A 13,647-nucleotide genomic window follows, 5' to 3' on the forward strand; every position below is an offset into this window, starting at 1 on the left:
CACAGGAATACTACCTCATACACCTAGTTGAGGAGATTGAATTTGTGGACCTGTACACACTAGGTCAATGTGGATGGTTGAGAGGCATTTGAAATCTTTGAAGGCTTTGGTTTGACAAAGAGCACATCCTGAGGGTTCTATGGTAGAGGGATATATGGTATACCAGACTATGGTGTACATTACTGAATATCTTCCTAAGTTTGCATCAAATATCCATGTAGATCGCATTTGGGATCTCGAGCCTTTTAAAAAATTAGAAGGGGAGTACTTGATGGGGAAAGGTACATTGAGGAAAGTGAGAGGCAATAAATTATAAGATGTTATTGTAATAAATTATTTCTTAATCTTCAAACTAAATCGGTTGTAAGTTGTCTATTTTTTTTTGTACAGGTGCTCGAGAGTGGGATGCACTACATTTGTATATTGCAAACAATCTTGATTGGATGACGGTATGGATTGAACGATGTCAACATTCTGGTCACACATTAACATGGGAAGGTGTATCTTCATTGGTTAAAGAAGCTCATCGTAATGGAGATTCCAATGTTACGCAAAGGGAAATAGATTTAGCACGTGGTTCAAGAGATTTCTAGGTACGTACAAATTTATTAATCACCTGTATGTTTATCAACTCACGATACAATAATTTTGATATGTTTCACATATTATTGCAGGTTAATCACCACAAGGCTATGTTCTGTAATGGTCAGAAATTTTGCGTCAAAGTGTTGGATGACACGAAGAAAACTTGTGATTCAAGAATAACTGTAGTCTTTCAAGTGACTAATATTTCATCTAGAAATGACTTACATCCTCAAGAGTCTAAAAATTGATACTATGGAATTTTGGATGAGATACTTGAGTGTGACTTTAGTTCCTTCAAATTAGTACTCTTCGGCGTCAAATGGTACAAGCTATGACTTAATCCAAATGATCCTAATAGAACTGTTATTGAACATGATAATGGATTTACAATGGTTAATACAAGGTCATTTGAACTAGTTGGGGATGAGCCTTATGTTCTTCCAAGCCAATGTGAGCAGGTATTTTACTCAGAGGTTCCACATAAACTGGGTTGATCATTTTTTGTTAGACATGAACCGAGAGGAAGACCAATAAAGTATAATGCGATGGAAGAAGAAGATACTGAAGAAGTAGAAGATGATGTAGATGGTGATCCTGATCGACAGTTATTGGATGATGTTCCTGACACAAATTTTCATGAAGAAGAAGAAGAAGAAGAAGATGACGATGATGCTGCTACTGATGATGATGATGAAGATGATGTTGATGTTGATGATGATGTTTATGATGACGATGATGAAAATGACGACAACGATGATGGTGAGGATGATGATGATGATGAGGATGATGATATGAATGAGGACGATGATGATGATGATGATGATGATGATGACGACGAGGATGATGATGATGGAATTTAGAGGTATGTCATCAATCCTTAATCTATTTAATATTCATTTCTTGATAGAAATATATTTGTCTTATATATATGGTTACATAGTTTATTCATTATCTATTTAAAAGCTACAAGTTTCAACTACAAATAGAATACTGCTAATCTAAATTAACTATTAATCGAAATTAATTAAATAAAATTATTTAAAACACATATTGATGCATGAATGTATTGAGCCTTATTTTCTTTCAGGTCAAAAGCATTTGTAAGTGTTTAGTTTAGAAAAGGGAATTCATTAAATATCTATAAAAGGGAGTTGTACCTAGAATATCATAGGGAAAACATAATATAAGTGCTTACCCAATTTGTTGGTTAATAATTCTGCCTCCGTAGGTGATGCAAAGACCCTAGGTGGTTAATAATATCCATAGTGTTCTCACAACACCAACCAAGCATCTTCATAAGATCCCTCTCCTTGATCCAAGCCAACTCCATAACCTATCAGAGTGCACACCAAATCCTTATGCCACCTTAGGTTCTACATCTTTCGAATAATCCCATGAATGTCCCTCAATCCATCCAATAGATTCATCCAAGCAATCTAATCAACAAACTATCAAATGCTCACAATGCTTCAATTGGTGCCAAACTTGACTTCACCTTAACTAGGTGTTTCCTCCACCTCCACAAACATCAAAAAACTTCAAATAGCATGTCCCCAAGGTGACTAAGCCCTCAACTCATCAGCTGATACAAAAACCTAGTTTTAGCCCTTCACTAGGCCTACTTCCCTAGTAGGCTTATAATGTGAGCCTGATTTAAGTGTTTTATTGTGTACCTTTTAATGTTTTTAATTTTTATTTGATGCTAATGATGGATGTGATTATGATTATGATGTGATTATGCTCATGATAATTGAATTACATTTACAGGAAACTGAACCCCTTTCAAAAGCATCCTGCACAGTCTCATGGATCAACAGGTATAAGTCAATACTCCTTATAGACAGTCTATTTAATACACTTATTAATAGTAAGATTGATGTCTTCTAAGATCTCTCCCATTTGCAGGTACCAGTGAATAGGTATTTGTCAGAAGTGTCTTCCTCGAGTGAGGGAAATATAGGAATAGAAGAGGAAAGTGAGACATGCAGTTTATCTAGAACAGGGAGATTAACTAGAGGTCAAAGGACTAGAAGGAAATTCAATAAATGCATGAAATTTTTCCTTGCTCAAGGGGGGTCATGTTCTTACGATGATGAGACAGAAGGTGACATCAAGGTGCCCTTGAGGTACCAACATCTACAGAAACATTGGGTACCCAAGGAACTTCCTCCAATAAACACTGATTTTTGTGTTAACAAGAGGATATATCGCATAGCACCATCATCACTACATGGTTTGGGCCTATTTTCTATGGACAACATAAAGGTGTCTTACAACAAAGTTTCTGAATTGATGGAGTATGTTGGACCATGTTACAATTACAAAAGTTGGATGCATATTGTTAGATATAAAAAAAGTATGCATAGGTATGCCCTCTCGGCAAATTATATACAACAGCAAGACAATAATCAAAGTAAAAGTGTGTCTATATACATTGATGGAAGGCCAAAAGCAACAGGGAATATTGCGGGTTTTATAAATAGTACACAACCTGGGTCAACTATAAAGCAATCCAATTGCATATTTGAGGCACGCGAGGGAAATCATGTATTCATCTGTGCGATAAAATTAATACGTGCAGGGGAAGAGCTTCTTATTGATTACAATTTGAACCGCATAGATACAAACGAGGCTACTATCATGGGGGTGGTACATACTATTAAACCAACTTCTAATCAATGACTCCAACATACCATTTAGTCAATAAATTTTTTGCTAACATTTTTATACTTGATCTTTGACACAGGGGCACAATATGGAGCAACCACCCGGAGGGGATGCTGGTGATGTTCCCAACTCATCTAGACACGAGTAGGTAAAACTCATTGTAATTGTGCAAACTAGATAGAAGCAAAATGTTATTTTTTTAATGTTGTTTTCTTCATTTTTTTGGAGTAATTTTGATAATACTAATACTATTGTTGTCACAGAGGGCCAGTGGTCGGAGGGAGGGAAAGGAACCTGCAGTCCCTGATCAGTAGCCCCCCCCTGAGGAGGACCCTTTTTAAATTGATTTAGTAGACACTGATGACTCAATCGGTTCGACTAAAAAGTTGCTAAAGAAAATTGGCAGAGAAATTTTACATTTGGCAACCATAAAGCCTACTACTCAGGAAATAAGAGAAAGGGGAGCTGAATTGATGCACACCTCTAAAACCTTAAATGTAAGTATTAATGAAATTTTTAATTATAACAAGAGTTCAATAATGGTTTTTATGTTATGCTCTTTTATGACATTAATTAAAATATGGATGCGTTGTCTTTATAGATTTTTTTACGTGATTTCGAGCCCCGTTCCTAGGATGAGGGTGCTGTAGGTGGTTCAGGAAGATCGCATGTTCCATTCCCCACTTCTGTTTTCCACTGAATATATATAGGAATGATCATAATCATTGACAATACATGCTCGAACAATCCTTTTTTTAATGCTCTAACAATCTTGTCCATGCTAGTCCACGCATTCTATATTTATGCATGCTCTAACAATTTTATTCTTCAACTTCACATCAATTGAATCCTATGATGATGCCACCTCCATCCAGGACAACCAAAAATCTCTTTCCAACTACTGAGTTAGCAACGCGCAGCTTACAAGCATCGACTGTTGCACCATCTGCTGGTACAAAAATCCCTCTTTTTCTCTCTTATGACAGCAACAAATAGTTTTTTTTTACAACTTTTTAACATCAATTATCATTTGTTCTTTTATACTTCATGACAAAGACTTCTGAAACTTATGGAACTTTTTGCAATAGGAGCTGCAACATCATTTCCTGGATGTTCCTATATTCCTTGTACAAGAATGGTGAAGGATGTCACATTGATCATCAGCGACGATGAAGGCATTCCATTAAAAGTAGCCAAAGTTCCAGGTACTTTAAAGTTATTATTATTCTATAGTGATATAATAGTAATTTATTTTTTGATCACTCTTCATCGACTAATGATCCCATGATTGTTTTGTAGGGAATGATCTTTTTTGGAGAAAACTTGGTGATGAGTGTTTGTGAATATTTGGGCCCACCATGCGTACCTGGTGGAACATCATATCCTAACTAAAACCCCAAACCACTATTTTGATTTCATATCATTGCTATAATAGTTTTCCTTTTCATCGATTTCTTGAACTATATTAAAGGTAGCTTCACTTCATTTATGAGTCTAACATGTTTTTTTTTACTTAAAAGGTGGAATAACCAATGCAAACTGTTGAAGGATGATCTTATAGAGAGCATGACCCAACTCTTTGGACCTCGTGCATTCAAGAGAAACAAGCTCCTTGAAAAATCTAGTTTATGTTTGAAGTATATTAGGGACCAATACAGAAAAAATTTATGGGATAACCCCAGGTACGAGCATCTGCCCTATGTTCCTGAGGCTGAGTGGTAGGCTCTGATTTTGGATGGAAAGTATAAAGCTAACAAGAAAAATAATATTACACCAGTGGAGAGTATAGCAAGGTATGCGATACAATTGAGAATCTAATTATGTACTAATTAACCTCTATATTTATACTATCTAACATATTTCAAACTTTTCATAGATTGCCTGACACATCAAAGGCAACAAAGGCAAGACTAGAAAAGCACGGGACACACAAACTCGGCTCTGGTGGTTTTTCGAAACTTCAAGCAAGAGTTGTAAGTATTAGTAAATGAAAAATTGTATCAAATTTTTTATATAATGTGATGGGAAATGCTAGGACTCCCTTATTTAGCTCATCAATTATAAATAGGTCAATAGAATATAATAACAGTAGTGGATTTTCATATTCAATATAAACAATTCAACAATTGAAGTCAGACTCTGCAATCTAGATTAGTGAAGATTCCTTCATTTACTAATATGACATTATTTAAAATCTCACCCTTGATGTTTCCATCTCCATAGATTTCAAACTGATCTTGGGGAGGAGCAAGCTCAGAGGGATGGGTATGATAAAAGTAAGGCCACCTAACAATAGAATTGCAGTAGATGTAAGTGTATGGAATGTTGGATGCCTCAATTGCCCTCCTAACAACTCTCTTTTCTTTGTAAAAGCTTAGCCCTGGTTCTACTGGATTGGCTCTCTCTATATCATGCCCAAATTCTGAAGGAAGACCTCTACATCAAAGTTCAACAATTCTTAAGTCTATTACAATTAACAAGCATTCATGGTAATAATGTTAGGGTCCTATGTTCTGACCTTAATAGTGCTAATTTCTTTAATGGCATCTACAATCTTAAGCTTATCTATAAGTTGACCACTGCCCGCAATTGAAATAACAATATCAATGCCTTGCATGGCCTTTACCATTGAATTATGATCACTTAAATCTCCCTGTAGAACACCCATTATAATATACATGCACATTAATAAGACCCATTACAGAACATGTAGACATTAATAAAACCCATTACAACACAAATTTTTACAACTATAATATAGCTCATGATCCCAACCAAATTAGACTCATTGATAAGGAGATCACTGACTGAACACCCCTTCTTAACATAATTTCTAAATACCCAACTTCACAACAAGACAATCAAACATGATTATTTGTGAGATGACCGCTATCTAACAATTTAGCAAACAGCTGCAATAGTAGTTACCATGAAAAAACAAGCAAAGCTTAATCATATATTCTAAACCTATATGACCAATCAAAACAATCTACAGTATGAAAAATCAATATTTTAAACAAGTACACACACTTTACAACTGTGCCATACATATCTACCACAAAATCTTAGTTATGAATAGAGCTAGTGACATACATAGACAATGTTAACACCAGAATCTTTCAATTCATGGAGGCACTTTTCTTTGGCAGAATCATGGGCAGTGATGGGTCTAATGAGAGCATAGGTAGAATGGCCTGCATTTATAGCTACAAGAGCAACAAAGAGACCAATATAATGGGTGGCTCCAATCGCTAATATTTTACTTTTCTCTTCGTTCACAAAATCCTCATATGAAGAAATCTCACAAATGGAGGCCATGGTTGAGACTGAATTTTCCTCCAATAGTTGAGAATAAAGGCAGTGATTGAAAGAATGAGGGAATGCAGCAGCACTTGCAGCCATTTTTATTTCCAAAGAGCTAAACTAACTCTTACCCAACTTAAGAATTTGGAGAAAATATGTTGGTACAAGCAAAGCATACAAACACACAACATTTATATAGTAGATTGCTCCATCAAAACTGCTCAATTTTTCTCCTATTATATTGTGATGGATATAGATGATTTGTTGTTGATATTTTAACTACCCTCCATTGGTTGATGAAACAATGCAAGTAAAATTCACCATACCACGCAAAAATGTAGGGCTCAGAGTTCAAGAGATGCCTCACAGAAGAGGATAAGAGAATTGGCTTCCAACAAGGCTATAGAGTTGTGGCTCAACAGCTACAAGCTGAAATCAGTGTGGAAGGTTCTAATAATGATGCATCTAAGCCACAGGTAAATAAGCTAAATGAAATTTATTTCAAATTGAATACTTTACCAATTAGTCTATTTGATGTTAAGTTCTAATATAAAGTGAGTATATCTGTTTTAAGCAAGCAATGATAACAATGCGTAGGATGTTGGAATGCAGCCTGACAATCCTTCTACACAATCTGTGGATGCTGAAGGTTCGCATGATGTGCATCCTAGTGGTGGAGGTATACATTTGCTATTAAATTTTTTATATGTAATTGCAATTGGTGTTTGATTAAAGTAACATTTTGTATAGCAGTTGTAGAGGATCGAGGGGTCGATGTTCATGACCGTGTTGATGTTGAGTCCAGACAAAATGATGTGGTCAGATCAGGTAAAGAGCACCACAGTTATGTTATTTAAAATAATTAAATACTTGTAACAATTATAATAATTTTTTTTTAAATTTAACTCTTTTATTTTTTATTGCAGAGGACCCCCCTTTGCAACAACATAGGAATTTGAGATCATCAAGAACAGAGAACAGAACAACTGATGAGGGGGGAATTGATGATGACATTGACGCTCCTCTTAGAGCTTACATAGAAAAAAGAAATAGAAAGAAAAAAAAGAAATGATTGTCATCTACATACCTTAATTAATAATGAATGAATTTTATGTCTCAATGAATTTAATTATGTGCTAATGAATGTTCATGAATTATGTGTTAATGCAGAATATTGATGAATGTTGCATGTTAACAAATCTAATGTGTTAATGAATGTTATCATGTGATATTGATTGAATGTTATCATGTGATATTGATTGAATGTTACATTTTATTAATGGTTGAAAGAATGAATGAATGTTAGATGTTAACGGGGAATGTAGAGTGATGTTAGGGGGAGGGGGGTAGGGCCAAATGAGCTTCCACCTTCATGCGGTTGGCCCTGTTTAGTAGAGAATATTAAACTATTATTGAAACAAAGTGAAGCTCAATAAGATACTAGCAATAGGTAGAAACAAGAAGCAATAAAAAGCTCCTTCTAGAACATAACTCTTACCAATTATTGCTATCTTCCCCACACTAGGAATCTCCATCATATTCTCATATGCCTGCAACAAAATTAGAATAACTAACCAAAAATAACTCATATTTTCATACTTCTCCATGCTTGGAATATAATCACCTTGTTTAGCCTTCCCTTGGCTCTTCATCTCCATTGTCTTCTCATCCTTCTCTTTGCACCTTGAGACCTCTACTACTGCCTGCAACATGTCTTCACACCCTTGCCATTTGCCTTGGTATACCAACTCCTGGTTGGTGGTTGTTCTATCTGATTCAGTCATCATTGTCTTTGTGAATTTTCTTTGTCCAACTTTCAATGGACACCATATAGAACCAATCAATATCATATCTGCTTCTCCAAGCCTTGTTTCTTTGCTATTTACATCAGCATTTGTACTTTTCATCTTTGTTCCAATCATCTCCTTTCCCTCAATCCCTTCAAGACCTGATATTTTTCTGTCTTCATCAGCATCCTTTCTCTTTACCTCTACTACAACCTCTTGAACCTTTTTGGTGTTAGGTTCTTCTTTCTCTTCAACACTTGATTGCTGCTCATTTGTTATTTGTCCTTCAAATGGACAACTTTTCTTCATATCATCCTTTTCTAGGTTCTTTTCCTCAACCTCATTCTCATTAGCTGTTTGCTTCAAAGCATCATCATTTTTTATAAAAACATCTTCCATTGCTTCACCATGTTCCTCTTTTCTTAGGAACCTTTCCCTCTCAAAGATGCCAATGCTCACTGACACCTTTGAAGTTGTCTTGTGCTCCTCCAATGGTCTTAATACCATCTTCTCTCCATTATTTGTGAAAGTGTAGGTGTTCTTTCTGACATCATGTAGGGATCTCTTCTCAACCTGCCAAGCCCTTCCTAAAATTATATGACAACCACTCAAAGGTACAATGTCACATAGCGCAACATCATTATACAATCCAATGGTGAAAGGAACATAAGCTTGCTCCTTCACATCAACACAACATCCAACATCCAATCCTTGTGCTTTGTAAGGCCTAACATGTGCTATTCTTGGTAGATTCAATTTGTTAACCATCTCAATTGAAACAAGATTTGTAAATGAACCACTTGAAACAATAACCTTTTAAAATTTCACAGATTGGAACATGAGATTGGATGGCTTGAAGCTGGGAAGCTTTTCTATCCAACAATGTTTGATCCTGTACTTCAAATTTTTAGTCATGACCAACCACTTAGTTGTTTGGGAAGACCTAGGTATGTAATTGAATTGTATTAGATATGGTTTATGTTTTTGTCGAGATTCTATTACTACAAAAATGTTGTGCAGTCTGTAACTTCTAATTGTATGGTGTTTTAACATAATTTTTGTTTTAATTTGATTTAGTTAGATTGAAAAATGTCTACACAGTTACTGCTAGAAGCTCTTTCAATTTTCACCTGATGGAATGTAGAAATATCATGTCTTCAAATGTTTAATAGAATATGTATATGAATTTTTCTCACTTTCTTTTATTGTAGGTCAATTATTCAACTAATTTTTTGGGATCGACATTTGAACTTCCATTTTCAGAGGTTAGAAAGTTAGGCTTAGAAACTCAAGTTATGTTGAACCATGCCTGGACATCAATGTCTGGTTCAAATAATAGTAAATCTACACAGGAATCTCAATCTAAGAGAAGCTCTAAGGTATTCTTTTGGTCAATAAATAAGTTTTGTTCTTGAATTGTGTTCATTGTTGAGGTTGTACTGAGATTTGAAACGATCTATTGTTTTAAGTTCTTTCTATCAAGCTTTTGAGTTTTCTCTCCAATTCATGCCTTTTTGGATTTTGGATTTTTTGGACTTTGGTTATGGTAGTTTTTATAACCTTGTGAGTAAAGGAAAAAATAATTGGTTCTAGTTTTTAGGATTGTAACAAGTCCAAGTAGGTCTTGTGTCATTTGTTGCTGGTTGTTGATACTAGTTTAAGAGCATAGGATGGTTTAATGTAACCTTGATCTTATATTTGATATGGCTCATTAGATCTACTTCCTATTTCCTTTTTATTTTCTCTATCCCTTGATTTTAACATTATGTCAACAGAAATTAATGGATTAATCTGTGTTGTGGTTCTGATGTCATTTTCAATTTATCAATTCTCTTTTAGGTCATATGTATAAATTATTAATGTTATATTTGTATAGGTATTGCTATATGGTGGACAAGTGACCTCATGGAAGAGTGAAAATGGAGAAGAGTTACTTTTCATGAGCAGTAAGGTGACTGTGACATCACTAATCAATTCATTATTTATTCCTTAGTTACTAATTAAGAAACTTGTAACTTTATAAAACTTGACAAACCCAAATTTGACTTGGACTCAACTCAACAAAATTTCCAAACATAAAAAAAGCACGTTTAACAACATTTATAAAACTGATATCAGAGAGAAAATAAGTGGTTTGTCATTCATTCACAAACAATAAAGAAGCTTAATACAATCACAGTGTTATATGATAAAAAATTGCAATTACAATTAATATTTTACAAATTTCTTCTATGAGTAGAACTTCTTAGTGGCTGTGTGGGTGCTCTTAAATTTGATGATATTGATTCAACTTGAGAAAAATTATCTCTTTAATAGGAATATTGTAGGCAGTTGCATCCATTCACATACCTTCTGCCTTCTTATGTGGTTATACCTTCTGCCCATTCTGGTACTTCTTTATTAATTTTAGTTTTACCTTCCTTAAAAAAGAGTGTCTCTTAGGCTTGTCCATATCATTGATAGTTGAATTTAAATATGAAAGTATGTCATGAAGGTCAATGAGAGGTAGATGCTAAATTTATTACACAAGAACAGGGTTATTTAAGTACTATTGAGTCAGTATTTTGCACTTCTTGGTGTGGAGGGCTTCAAATGTGCTCAAATTCCACTCACAACTAGAACTGCTACAGGCCTGGCAAACTTCAAAGATTGTGCACCACAATCTTCTCACTAAAAATCTACAAAGACAAAATTTAGAGATTGAAAAGCTGGAAAATAAATTGAAATTTTTAGTAAATGATTGATTTATTTATTTATTTGTACTAAGTTGTTACTTTTCTAATGTATAAAGGTGAAGATAACAGCCTTATGTTTGTGTCCTTGTAAACTTCTTCAAAATTTTGTCCTTAAGGTCATTGTGAGGGACCATCCTCTATATTCATGTGTTGGGGCCATCCACGATGTTAACTTTCAAATTGTGTTTATTTCTATTTTTCAATTTACTCATGCCAAATATTGGTAAGTGGTGTAAAAAGTACAAATCTAACTGCCACTCCAATGCATAGTGCTATGTACAAAAGACTGATTCGTGCATATGTAGAAGCAAAGGGTTTCCATGAGCTAGAGGTGGAGAATTTAAATCCTAAAGCTACTTGTCTCCATACAACAACCACAACATTTAAACCGAGAAAGAGGAAAAACTGAAGCCTCACTTGAAAAAGGAAGAATGAGAAAAAACCAAGTTAGGAAGTGAATGAGAGGAAGATTTTCAGAATCTAACCTTAATAGACCACCAAAAATAGTGGTAACAAGATACAAGGAGAGAAAATTGTTTTTGACACTTGGAAGGAATAGAAGTAGTTAATTTTTTGAGTCCTCCTTCTGTCACAAATGAAATGAGTACATGGATTGATGATGATTATGAGATTGTTCTTACTGCATCTCAATGTCATACATTGAGGATGACGTAGTAGGGATTGAATCTAGGGGTCATCATTCAGATTATGTGAAGCTGCTTGGAGATAAGGATGTTGATCAAAATTATCCTTCACATTTTAAAAAGTACATGACATTGACTAGCATGTCAGTGTTTGTGCATGAGAAGAGTAATATTTCTAATGTCAGTCAATCAGAAAATACATTGTGTGTCAAATCTAATCACCTCGAGGAAGATAGAAAAAGAGATGTGATAGTGAAGGATAGGAACAAGTAGGTGAGAAAATGTTTTGATGAAACTATGGCAAGTGAAGAACTAGGGAAATTAAGGGATCATGCTGAAGATGTTGAAAGAGCTCTATGATATCTAGGCATGCCAAGACGATAGCCAATGGATCACATTTTCAGTGGAATCTAATAATATAGTTTTTGTAATATCTACTAGTTTTTTAATAAATATTGCACATTTGAATGATATTCTAGTTTCTCTGTCTATTGATCAATCACAGGAGGGCAATTTTAAGAACACTCTTTATGGTGTTCTTGTTCATGATGGCTGGAGCACACATTCTAGTCATTATTTTTGTTTTATTCGTTCATCCACAAGCATCTGGCATGCTTTAGATGATAATTGGGTATATATTTGCTACAGTTGTGAAGACATGTTTAATTTTGTGGAGCAAGCTCATTATAATTTGTGTATAACAGGATACACAAAAGAACTACAATTTTATGTAGAAACTTTTCTTTATATGGTAACACTAATTATACTGAAGTTGCTTAGACTGATTAAAGTTATTCTTATGACATTTTTTACTCTAGGTCTATTCAGTCAGTGAGAAAAGTGTGCTTTCCTAGAAAGCTTACATGCTATTCTATATACGAGATAAGAAAACTAGCATTCAAACAGTAGGTGGGTCTGAATCTTAGTATAATGGCTCTAAACTAAAGAAGAGGGTGTCATTGAACATTGGACATCCAAAGGAAAACCACTTACAAGATTCATATGCCCCCCAGGTGATAGAAAACATGCATTCTTTCCAAACAACAACAATCTCTTTTAGTGTTGTAGGTGTAAACAAGATATCCCAACAGGTAGAAAATTTGTCAAATGTCAATTTTATTTCAAAAATCCTAGAAAAGAACACAAGTTCTAGCTAGTCATGCAGTAAATCCAAATCATCAACAGATCATGATGCATCATGCTTGCGGTAGGGCCGTTGTGGCGGCAACGCGAGCAACCTCGTCGCAAGCATGATGCACCATGATCTGCTGATGATCTAGATTTACTGCATGACTGGCCAGAACTTGTTTTCTTTTCTAGACTTTTTGAAATGAAATATACATTTGACAAATTTTCTACCTGTTGGGATATCTTGTTTACAACTGTAACACTAAAAGAGATTGCTATCGTTTGGAAAGAATGCATGTGTTCTGTCACCTGGGGGGCATATGAATTCATATGCCCCATGATGCATCATGCTTGTGGCAGGCCTACTGTGGTGGCGACGGCAGTTTGGCATCGCCACCACAGCGGCCCTACAATATTGCTAAGCACGGATGTCACAATTGCGACGTCTGCCCATGCATTGCGACGAATTGTGCATTGCATGCTTAGCGACGTTGTCGTAATTCTTGACTTTGCATCGTAATTGCGACACACTTGGAAACATTGCAATGACCAGTGGCATCGACACCAACACTACCGTGTCGCTAGCACCATCACGTCCCCATCACAATTTTCCAAGGCCATCGCAAGTGCGACACCCAGGGAAGAACTAGAAAGGCTCTCACCTCAGCGAACCCGTGGACAAATGCCGACGCCACCCCATCACAATGCATGGGGAAGACATTGAAATTGTGATGGGATCTGCATGCATTGCAATGGGAGTCATTCCAGGTTAGATTGATGAAGTTGCAACAAAAAGGC

The 13,647-nt window shown here is 35.3% G+C and overlaps 1 pseudogene; it reads left to right on the top strand.

Moving 5' to 3' along the window:
• LOC149542813 (glutamate--tRNA ligase, cytoplasmic-like) overlaps positions 1-13,369 on the top strand; it is a 52,518-nt pseudogene extending 39,149 nt beyond the window's left edge.
• Positions 13,370-13,647: the final 278 nt, after the last annotated feature.

Source organism: Cupressus sempervirens, chromosome 8 (genome assembly GCF_028749045.1).
Source record: "Cupressus sempervirens isolate cs-2001-9-10 chromosome 8, ASM2874904v1, whole genome shotgun sequence".
NCBI classification, from domain to species: Eukaryota; Viridiplantae; Streptophyta; class Pinopsida; order Cupressales; family Cupressaceae; genus Cupressus; species Cupressus sempervirens.